The following is a 12,220-nucleotide window of genomic DNA, read 5'->3' as shown; positions in this document are numbered from 1 at the left end:
ACTCCTTACTCAATGACCACTGGGTCGGGGAGAAAATAAAGAAAGAAATTAAAGATTTTCTGAAATTCAATGGAAATGAAGGTACAGCATACTGAAACATCTGGGACACCATGAAAGCAGTGCTAAGAGGAACGTTCATGGCACTAAGCTCCTTCACAAAGAAATTGGAGAATTCTCATGTTAGCAATTTAAAAGCATGCCTAAATGCTCTAGGATAGAAAGAAGCAACAATACTAAAGATGTCAAGAAATCATCAAACTCAGGTCTGAAATAAAAAAATTAGAAACAAGGAAAACAACGCAAAGAATCAATGACACCAAGGGTTGTTTCTTTGAGAAAACAAGTTACACAAATCCTTAGCCAAACTAACTGATAGGCAGAGGGAGAGCATCCAAGTTGACAACAGCAGAAATGAAAGGGGGACATAACAACAGACACTGAGGAAATCCAAAAAATTCATTAGTCCTTACTTCAAATGCCTGTATTCCCCAAATTGGAAAATCTAAAAGAAATGGATGATTTTCTTGATAGAGTTCATTTAACAAAATTAAGTCAAGATCAGGTAAACAGTTTAAAGAGTCCAAACCCCTATGGAAATAGAACCTGTCATCAAAAGTCTTCTAGGCCCCCCTCAAATAAAGCCCTGGCTCAGATGGTTTTAGCATAGAATTCTACCAGATATTCAAAGAAGAGCTAATACCAATACTCCTCAAATTATTCCACAATATAGAAACAGAAGGAACATTACCAAACTCATTGTAAGAAGTCACAGTCACCCTGATACCCAAATCACACAAAGATTTAATATAGAAAGAGAGTTCCACATTCTCCACAGTTGAGAGGAGAGTGGGGTATGACTTTCACACGAACTCCGGTGCCTCATATTTGACCATGTCCCCTGGAGAGGGAGACCTGGTAGCACTCAGAGGAAGGATAGCAGGTTACCAAGAAGAGACTTGATACCCTATGAGCATATACAGGGGGAGGAAATCCCCCTCAGGAACAATCATAAAGGAGGGGAATAATGGGAAAATGGGAGGGAGAGAAGAATGGGAGGATACAAGGGATGGGATAACCATTGAGATGCAACAAGAATAAATTAATAAAAAATTTAAAAAAAGAGAATTCCAGACCAATTTTACTCATGATCATTGATTAAAGAAATTCTCAATAAAATATTCACAAACCACAAGCCAAATACAAGAACACATCAAATATATTATCCACCATCATCAAGTAGGCTTCATCCCAGTTATGCAGGGATGGTTCAACATATGAAAACCTATCGATGCAATCCTCCATATAAACAAGCTAGTAGAAAAAAATCACAAGATCATCTCATTAGATGCAAAAAACTTGACAAAATACAACACCCAGTCATGATAAAAGTCTTGAAGAGATCAGGGATAGAAGGCCCATACCTAAATATAATAAAGGCTATATACAGCAAGCCAATAGCCAACGTCAAATTAAATGGAGAGAAACTCAAAGCAATTCCACTAAAACCAGGGACAAGACAAGGGTGCCCACTCTCTCTGTATGTCTTCAATATAGTACTTGATGTTCTACTTAAAGCAATAAAACCAATAAAAAAGGATAAACAGAATACACATCAGAAAGGAAGAAGTATAACTATCACTATTGGCAGATGATATAATACTATACAATGACCCTCAAAATTCCACCACAGAACTGATAAATACCTTGAGCAAAATGGCTGGATACAAGACTAATGTAAAAAATCAATAGCCTTCTTGTATACAAATGACAAACAGGCTGAGAAAGAAATTAAGTAAACCACATCTTTATAATAGCCAAAAATAATGTCTAGTATCTTTGGTTTACTATTACTAAGCAAGCCAAAGACCAATATGAGAAGAATTTCAAGTCTCTGAGGAAAGAAAATGAAGAAGATATCAGAAGATGGAAAGATCTCCCATGCTCCTGGAAAGGTAGGATTAACATGTAAAAATGGCTATCTTAAAAGCAATCTACAGATTCAATGCAATCCCTATCAAAATACCAACAGAATTATTTGGAGACCTTGATTAAACAATTCTAAACTTCATATGGAAGAACAGAAAACCCAGAATAGTGAAAACAATTCTGTGGTTCTCTGCTCCCACCAAGCTCCAGCAGATCTTGCTTGGGCAGAGCTGCATTGTGGCCCAGGGCATGCTGCAACAAGAACCAGGCATACTGGATGAACAGAAGTGGGAATCTTAAGTCTTTTAGACTTCCTGACTATAATACATGGTAGTGGTGATTCTCCTGGAGGGAGTGCAGGCCTTTACCTGGATTCCTATGCTCTTGGGCAGAGAGCATCCCAGTTCTCACATCTCTCTGCAGAAAGCCCCAGCCGCACCCCTCACCCCCACCTCCATATCTCTCAAACAAGGGGGGGGGGGAAGCCAGGGCTTGGAAAATGCAAAAAGCAACAGCCAGAATCAAGAGCTGAAAAGAGGCAGATGAAAACGGCAGTAACGAAACTGTACTGTGTGTTCTAAGCCTTGTGCATTCAGTGTAGAGGGGGAGTTAGAGCTAAGCCAAAATATAAAAAGGGAGCAAAAAGCACGGGGAGAAGGAAATGCAGGGGACCTGAAGGCATAGAAAAGTTGGGCCAGAAGGGCCAAGGGTGACCCTGAATTGGCAATCTGGGGTTTTTTAAGCCATGGAAGTTGTAAAGAGGAGGTCTCAGGATACGGCTTATGTTTATAGTAAATATCTGGAGGGCCTTATCTCAGAAAGGGGAACAGCCCTTGGCCATCTGGAGGTGGCTTTGAAAAAAAAGTTTTTTTTAATCAAAGCAGAGCTAGGTCTGTAGTACTTCTCACCAGATGGGATTAGGGGCCTGCTTGGATTAAAGAGAGTTTCCCTCCCTTTTCCTAGAGTGTTAGACCAGCTTCCTGGAGGGCATGGACTTCAACCTTACCCAGCAATTCCATACATAATTCTATACAATAAAAGAACTTCTGAAGGTATCTCCATCCCAGACTTCACGTTATACTACAGAGCAATAGTGATAAAAATCTACATGATACTGGCATTGAAATGGACTAGTTGATCAATGGAATCAAAGACCTAGAAATAAGCCCTCACACATATGAACACTTGATTTTTGACAAAAGCACTAAAACCATACAATGGAAAAAAGACAGCATCTTCAACAAATGGTGCTGGTCTAACTGGATGTCTATATGTAGAAAAATGTGACTAGATCCACATTATCACTCTTCACAAACTTAAATCCAAGTAAAAAAAAAAAAACTCAACATAAAACCAGATACAATAAATCCATTAGAAGAGAAAGTGGAGAAGGGCCATGCTCTCATTGGCGCAGGAGACAAATTTCTGAACAGAATACCAACAGCTCAAGCTTTAAGATCAACAATAATAAATGGGACCTCTTCAAACAGAAAAGCTTCCATGAGGCCAAGGACACTAGCAGTAGAACAAAACAACTGTCTACAGATTGGGAAAAGATCTTTACCAATCCTACATCTGACAAGGGCTAATATCCAAAATATATAAAGAACTCAAAACATTAAACACCAACAAACAAAATAACCCAGTTAAAAAATGGGGCACAAAGCTAAACAGAGAAGTCTCAGTCAAGGAATCATAAATGGCCTTGAAACACTTAAATGCCCTTAGTCATCAGGGAAATGCAAATCAAAAGGACTCTGGGATTCCATCTTACACCCATCAGAATGCTGACAATAATGTGGAGAAAGGGGAACAGTCCCCCATTGATGGTGGGAGTGCAAACTTGTACAACCACTTTGGAAATCAATCTGGCACTTTCTCAGAAAATTGGGAATAGCTCTACTTCAAGAGCCAGATATACCATTCCTGAATATATACCCAATAATGCTCTACCATACATCAAGGAGACTTGCTCAACTATGTTCATAGCAGCCTTATTGGTAATACTCAGAGTCTGAAAACAACCAAGAGTCACTCAACTGAAGAACGGATAAAGAAACTGTGGTACATTTATACAATGCAATACTACTCAGCTATTAAAAACAAGGAAGTCATGAAATTTGTAGGCAAATGAATGGAACTAGAAAAGATAATCCTGAGTAAGGTAGTGCAGACTCAGAAAGACACACCTATATTTATTTATCAGTGGATTTTAGCCACTTAGTGTAGGATAAACATACTACAATGCAGAGACCTAAAGAACCCAAGTAACAGGGTGTATCCAAGGGAGGATGCTTAAATCTCACTCAGAAAGGGAAATAGACTAGACAGAGGTAGTGGTTGAAGAGAGGGTACAAAGTAGGAGAACACAGAGAGATATGAGGGGGCAATATCAGACCTGAGGAGGGCAGACACAAGAGGATAAAAGGTCTGTAGAGAAAGAGACACTGTGGGCAGGGGCATATCTGTGACAAGCTGGAGACCCCAGTTTGGGTAGGCTCCCAGGGGGATACAAGGGGGACTGTAGCAGAGATTCCTAGTAGCAGGGGTCATAGAGACTGAAGAGGGCACCTTCTAACTAGACAAGTCTCCTAGTAGTGGGAGAGGAACACCAAACCATCCACAAACACTTTGACTCAAAACTCACCCTGCCTACAAGATGTGCAGGGATGGAGATAGAGCAGAGATATCAGAGATGGAGGGAAGGTCCAACCAATGCCTGGCCCAACCCAAGCCCCACCGTATGGGAGAGAACCAGCCCCTGACACTATTAACGATACTCTGTTATACTTTTATACAGGCATCAAGCAAAGTTATCCTCTGAGAAAGTACATCCAGAAACACCTTGAAACATATGCTGAGACTCTCAGACAAACATTGGGTATAGGGAGTCTTGTTAAAAATTAGGAGAAAAAGCGAATGTGGGTCTGTGTGGTGGGTGCGTCGTGTCCATGGGTTCGAAAGCTGAGGTCCTCAATACATTCTGAGGAGGATGATTGTGTTCCAGAGCTACACAGAAATGTTAACCCCCTAAAGCAGCCTGATTGGGAGGAAACGCTTAGTTAGCACAATGTATTAGAAATACCCAAGCCAGGATCATCCAAGACGGCTTTAATTGCACACTGTGTCTGATCCACAGAACAGCAGTGACTGCATAGTCACCAAAGGACCATACCGAGAGCTCCAAAACACAGTGCTGGCATTTCCTAGAAAGAAGGAAATCCTGTCATGTGGCTTGTCAATGGCCTCCCACTGCAGGACCATGAGACCATGCTCCAGTGAGCTTCCGGGGACCCCGGGCCACTGCCGTTGCCTCTGCCGTTGCCTCTGCCGCTGCTACTGCGTTTCAAGTTGAAGCCCGGCACGGTGCAGGCCAATGTTTGAGAAGAGTTGATCCCAAGCGAGGACTGCACTGCCCACACCATAGACCTCACAGACCTCCTCTCATGGGCCAGTGCCATGCTTAGTGCCGAGAGCTGGATCACGCAGAAGTGTTTACTAGGGGCAGCACTGAGCTAGCAGCCCATGGTGGATGGAGCATGCGAGGAACCAGGGACTTGGGAAGGGTGACTTAATAGAGCCACAAGTTCCCCAGGGTAAGAAGCTGAGTTGGGCCAACACCAATGGTTTCTGAAAGCTACTCAATGAAGACTTTGAGGGGCTTCCACTTGCCACCTGCATGATGGCCCACAAGATCCAGTACTCACAGGAGTAGAAGACCATCTAGGCATTGACAGCCAGCAACAATCTGGCTAATTGAATGGGAGCAGGAGAGCTGACCCTGAGGACACAAGAACAGGAGAGCTGGCCCTGATGATGTGGGAGAAGGTAAGTCACCCCTGGGGACATAGGAGCCTGAGAGCTAGCCCTGCCTTGAGGACACGGAAGTGGGAGAACCAGCCCCATCCTGAGGACATGGGAGTGGGAGAGCAGGCCCTGCCATGGTGACATTGGAGCTGGTGAGCTGGCCCTGTACTGTTGACATGGGAGCAAGAGAGTGGGCCCTGCCCTGAGGACACGGAAGTGGGAGAACCATCCCTACCCTGAGGACACAGGAGCGGGAGAGCAGGCCCTGCCATGATGACATTGAAGCAGGAGAGCCAGACCTGCCCTAAGGACACAGGATTGGGAGAGCAGGCCCTGCCCTGAGGACAAAGGAGTGAGCCCTGATCCAGGACTCTGAGTGGACCTCGACCCAACATCTACCCAATGTAAGACCTGCTGGAACACATAAAGGACTGGACCTGCAGATTCAAAGATTAAGAATCTCCTTGACACATGGCAACATCGGGATATCTGATAGCAGTCCCAGTGAGGATCTGGTAATGATGCTGTAGCCCTCAAACCAGACCCATGACTCATAGCAATGAACATTTGAAATTAAACATATGTGGACAAAAGGCTATACTGCATGATACACTACAGCTTCTGTGACGAGATTTTTGTTTGTTTGTTTGTCTGTTTGTTTTATTTTACTGGGGTGAGAAGAGGAATTTTGGTGCATGACGTGTAAATCATAGACATTCAATAAAAGTAAAAACAAAATGAAAAAACATTAGGAGAAAAGTTTATTGAGGTGTCAGGAGTTTCACAAGAAGACAAAAAGAGCCGACTAATCAGGAAGCAGAGGTGCCTGTTGTGACTGAAGCACCAACCAAGGATCTTTCATGGACTGAACGTAGGCCTCCTATAGAGATAAAGCTGACAGTCAGCTCAGGCTTCATGTGGGTCTTCTAGTAAGGGAGTCAGGGGCTCTCTCTAACATGGACTCTCCTGCCACCTCTAGCTGACTATCTATTGGAAGTTGATATTTGCTAGGGGAGAGACTATTATCTTAATTGAGAGGTATGGCCAATACTAGGTTGACTATGTTCCAGTGCACATATAAGCAACATTAAGCACATATACACAACAGTAAAATGTCAAAAAATGAAGCAAAAAAGGACATGATATTTGAAGAGGTATGTGATATGTGTTCAGGCATATATATATATATATATATATATATATATATATATATATATATATATATATATATATATATAACGTTTGTTAGAATAAATAGCAATAAGAAAATATATTTTGGAAGCCCTAGAAAAAAAGAAGCAGAAACACCCAAGAGGAGTAGACGTCTGGAAATAATCAAACTCAGGGCTGAAATTAACAAATTAGAAACTAAGAAAACAGTCCAAAGAATCAACAAAACCAAGAGCTGGTTCTTTGAGAAAATCAACAAGATAGGCAGACTGTTAGCCAAACTAACTAAAAGTCAGAGAGACAGTATTGAAATCGATAAAATCAGAAATGAGAAGGGAGACATAACAATAGACACTGAAGAAATACAAAGAATCATAAGATCCTACTTTGAAGGCATATACGCCACAAATTTTGAAAATCTAAGGGAAATGAACGATTTTCTTGATCAATTTCACTTGCCAAAGTTGAGTGAAGAACAGATAAACAAGCTAAATAGTCTCTTTTCCCCTACAGAAATAGAAGCAATCATCGATAGTCTCCCAACCAAAAAAAGCCCAGGGCCAGATGGTGTCAGTACAGAATTCTACCAGACCTTCAAGGGCGAGCTAATACCGATACTATTCAAGCTACTCCAAAAGATAGAAATGGATGGAAAATTACCAAATTCATTCTACGAGGCCATAGTCTCATTGATACCTAACCCTCACAAAGACTCAACAAAGAAAGAGAATTTCAGACCAATTTCTCTTATGAACATAGATGCAAAAATACTAAATAAAATACTTGCAAAACGAATACAAGCACACATTAAAGATATCATTCACCATGACCAGTTGGCTTCATTCCAGGCATGCAGGGATGGTTTAATATACAGGAATCCATCAATGTAATCTACCATATAAACAAACTGAAAACAAAAAAACCACATGATCATCTCTTTAGATGCAGAGAAAGCATTTGATAATATCCAACACCCATTCATGTTTAAAGTTTTGGAGAGATTGGGGATACAAGGCACTTTCCTCAACATAATAAAGGCTATATACAGCAAGCCAATAGCCAAAATCAAAGTAAATGGTGAGATGCTCAAGGAAATTCCTCTAATATCAGGAACAAGGCAAGGCTGCCCACTCTCTCCATATCTCTTCAATATAGTACTCAAAGTTCTAGCCAGAGCAATAAGACAACAAAAGTAGATCAAGGGTATCCAAATGGGAAAGGAGGAAGTCAAATTATCACTATTTTCAGATGATATGATAGTGTACATAAGTGACCCTCAAAATTCCACCAGAGAACTACTACAGCTGATAAACACCGTCAGCAAGTTGGCTGGATACAAAATTAACTCAAAAAAGTCTGTAGCCTTCCTATACACAAATGACAAGCTTACAGAGGAAGAAATTAGGAAAACCACACCTTTCACATTAGCCACAAGCAATATAAAATATTTAGGAGTTACTCTAACCAAGCGAGTGAAGGATTTGTTCGAAAAAATTTCAAAACTCTGAGGAAAGAGATTGAAGATGACATGAGAAGATGGAATGATCTTCCTTGCTCATGGATCGGGAGAATTACATAGTAAAAATGGCCATCCAACCAAAAGCAATCTATAGATTCAATGCAATCCCTATCAAAATACCTACACAATTTTTTAAAGACATTGAAAGTTCAATTCTGAACTTCATATGGAAAAACAAAAAACCCAGAATAGCTAAAACAATCTTGTACAATAAAAGGTGCTCCGGAGGAATCTCCATACCTGATCTCAAACTGTACTATAAAGCAATAGTAATTAAAACAGCATGGTACTGGCACAGCAACAGGCTGGTTGATCAGTGGAATCGAATCGAAGGCCCAGATATGAATCCACACATATATGGTCACTTGATTTTTGACAAAGAAGCCAAATCCATTCAATGGAAAAAGGATAGCATCTTCAACAAATGGTGCTGGTCTAACTGGATGTCTATGTGTAAAAAAAATGAAACTGGACCCATATTTGTCACCCTGCACAAAACTCAAATCCAAGTGGATTAAAGAACTCAACATAAAACCAGAGACACTAAGTCACTTAGAAGAAAAAGTGGGGAAGAGCCTGGAACATATTGGCACAGGAGACAACTTCCTGAACAGAACACCAACAGCCCAGGCCTTAATGTCAACAATTAATAAATGGGACCTCATGAGGCTGAGAAGCTTCTGTAAGGTAGAAGACACTGTCAAGAAAACAGAGCGACAGCCTACAGACTGGGAAAAGATCTTCACCAACCCTACATCTGACAAAGGTCTAATATCCAAAATATATAAAGAACTCAAGAAATTAAATACCACCAAACCAAAGAACCCAATAGAGAAATGGGGCTTGGAACTAAACAGAGAATTCTCAACAGAGGAATATCAAATGGCTGAGAAACACTTAAAGAAATGCTCGACCTCATTAGTCATCAGAGAAATGCAAATAAAAACGACAATGAGATTCCATCTTACACCCATCAGAATGGCTAAGATCAATAACTCAACTGATACCACATGCTGGTGAGGATGTGGAGAAAGAGGAACACTCCTTCATTGCTGGTGGGAATGCACACTAGTACAACCACTTTGGAAATCTATCTGGCGCTTTCTCAGAAAAATGGGAATAGGGCTTCCTCAAGACCCAGCTATTACACTCCTTGGAATATACCCAGAAGATGCACTACCACACAACAGGGACATATGCTCAACCATGTTCATAGCTGCCTTATCATAACAGCCAGAACATGGAAACAGCCCAAGTGTCCCTCAGTAGAAGAATGGATAAAGAAACTCTGGTACATGTATACTATGGAATACTACTCAGTTATTAAAAACAAGGAATTTCTGAAATTTGTGGACAAATGGATTGAACTAGAAATTATCATAATGAGTGAGTTCACCCAGAAGCAAAAAGAGTTAAATGGTATATACTCACTTATATCGAGACACTAGTCCAAGGGGTACATCCCCATGGAAAACTTTACCTACCAGGAAAGTAGGTCAGAGGGGAGGACATCCTATTGAGACTTTGGGTGTGAAAAGCCTGGGAGAATGAGGAAATAGAAGGATCCAGAGGGTCCTGGAAAACTACAGGCAGGTCTGGGCCCTGGGGTCCTCCTCAAACTATGACACCAGTCAAGGAAAATATAGGCAGTAAACTTCGAATCCCTACCCAGACTAGCTGATGGACAGGACATTCTCCACTGTTAAGTGGAGAAGGAGATCTGACTTTCACACAAACTCTGGTGCCCCATATTTCAGCATGTCCCTTGGGTGGAGACGCCTGGTGGCACTCAGAGGAAGGATAATAGGTTATCAAGAAGAGACTTGATACCCTATGAGCATATACAGAGGGAAGAGGTCTCCCTCAGTCACAGACATAGGGGAGAGGAATTGGGGGGAAGCAGGAGGGAGGGAGGAATGGGAGAATACAAGGGATGGGCTAACAACTGAGATGTAATTTGAATAAATTAATAATAAAAAAGGAAAATGAATAAAATTAAATTAAATTAAAAATAAAATAAAATAATTTTCAGCAGACAATCTTAAAAAAAAAGAAATGCTCAACCTCCTTAGTCATCAGGGAAATGCAAATCAAAACAACTCTGAGATTTCATCTTACACCCATCAGAATGGCTAAGATGAAAAATTCAAGCAACAATAAATAAATAAATAAATAAAAATAAAAATTCAAGCGACACCACATGCTGGCAAGGATGTAGAGAGAGAGGAACACTCCTTCATTGCTGGCGGGAATGCAAAGTAGTACAGCCACTTTGGAGATCTATCTGGTGCTTTCTCAGAAAACTTGGAATAGGGCTTCCTCAAGACCCAGCTATTCCACTCCTTGGAATATACCCAGAAGATGCTCCAAGACACAACAAAAACATTTCCTCAATCATGTTCATAGCAGCCTTATTCATAATAGCCAGATCATGAAAACAACCTAAATGTTCCTCAGTAGAAGAATGGATAAAGAAACTGTGGTACATTTACACTATGGAATACTACTCAGCTATTAAAAACAAGGAATTCCCAAAATTTGTGGACAAATGGATTGAACTAGAAATGATCATATTGAGTGAGTTAACCCAGAAGCAGAAAGAGTCAAATGGTATATACTCACTTACGTCTGCATACTAGCCTAAGGGGCATGTCCCATGAAAGTCTTCACTTACCAGGAAAGTGGGATAGAGGGGAGGACATCCTATTGGGACTCTAGATGAGAGAAGCATGGGAGAATGGCAAAGTAGAAGGATCCAGAGGGGCCTAGAAACCTACAAGTAGAACATTATGATAGGAGATTTGGGCCCAGGAGTCCCACTCAAACTATGGCATCAGCCAAGGACAATACAGGTGGTAAATTTCAAACCCCTACCCAGATCTAGCCAATGGACAGGACATTCTCCACAGTTGAGTGGAGAGTGGGGTCTGACTTTCACACGTACTCTGGTGCCTCATATTTGACCATGTCCCCTGGAGGGGGAGACCTGGTGGCACTTAGAGAAAGCATAGCAGGAGACCACGAAGAGACTTGATACCCTATGAGCACATAAAGGGGGAGGAAGTCCTCCTCAGTCACAGTCATAGGGGAGGGGAGTAAGGGGAAAATGGGAAGGAGGGAAGAATGTGAGGATACAAGGGATGGGATAACCATTGAGATGTAATATGAATAAATTAATAAAATAAAATTTAAAAAAAAGAAATATATTTAAAGAAGTAGAGATTGCCTGTCAATTTAGTTTAATAAAGTGCCCATGAGTTGGGGAGAAGTCAGCATTATTAAGAATTGAAATATATAGTACTTTACACACTTAACAGTTATAGCCAGGAAAGTAGGTACCTGACAGAATGCACCTTCAGCACCTGTGAGGCTCAGGATTCAGAACTGAGCACTGTGCCAAAAGACACCTCCCAGGGGGCTGGAGAGATGGCTCAGGGGTTAAGAGCACTGACTGCTCTTCCGCAGGTCCTGAGTTCAATTCCCAGCAACCACATGGTGGCTCACAACCATTCATAATGTGATCTGATACATACTGTATGCATAATAAATAAATTAAAAAAAAAACATCTCCCAGTAGTTATTCTTTTATAGACAAGAATGTGAGTAATTCCTAGTACACTCCGCCCATTAATGGGCTCTACGTTCTAGTGTCAGTATTGCATAAGTATTCAAGAAAATAAATAAAACAAAAAGAGTGATCAGGTTCTATGTGGGTTTTACTCTAAGAGGGGTCATAGAGGAAGTTGTGCATAGATTTATAGGATCCAGTAAAAATAATTAACGGCATTGAATCATACC

At 41.1% G+C, this 12,220-nt stretch overlaps 2 protein-coding genes across 2 annotated transcripts in view; one reads left to right on the top strand and one right to left on the bottom strand.

Annotated features, from left to right (window-relative positions):
* The window catches only part of Macrod1 (mono-ADP ribosylhydrolase 1), an 899,697-nt gene that overhangs the window by 152,680 nt on the left and 734,797 nt on the right, over positions 1–12,220 (bottom strand). The window lies entirely within an intron of this gene.
* LOC127189790 (solute carrier family 22 member 19-like) overlaps positions 1–12,220 on the top strand; it is a 39,438-nt gene that overhangs the window by 11,117 nt on the left and 16,101 nt on the right. The gene's annotated exons all lie outside the window — the stretch shown is intronic.

The sequence above is a fragment of the Acomys russatus genome, chromosome 5 (genome assembly GCF_903995435.1).
Source record: "Acomys russatus chromosome 5, mAcoRus1.1, whole genome shotgun sequence".
Lineage (NCBI taxonomy): Eukaryota > Metazoa > Chordata > Mammalia > Rodentia > Muridae > Acomys > Acomys russatus.
The sequence above is the reverse complement of the archived record's forward strand: the minus strand, read 5'-3'. Positions and strand labels throughout refer to the sequence as shown.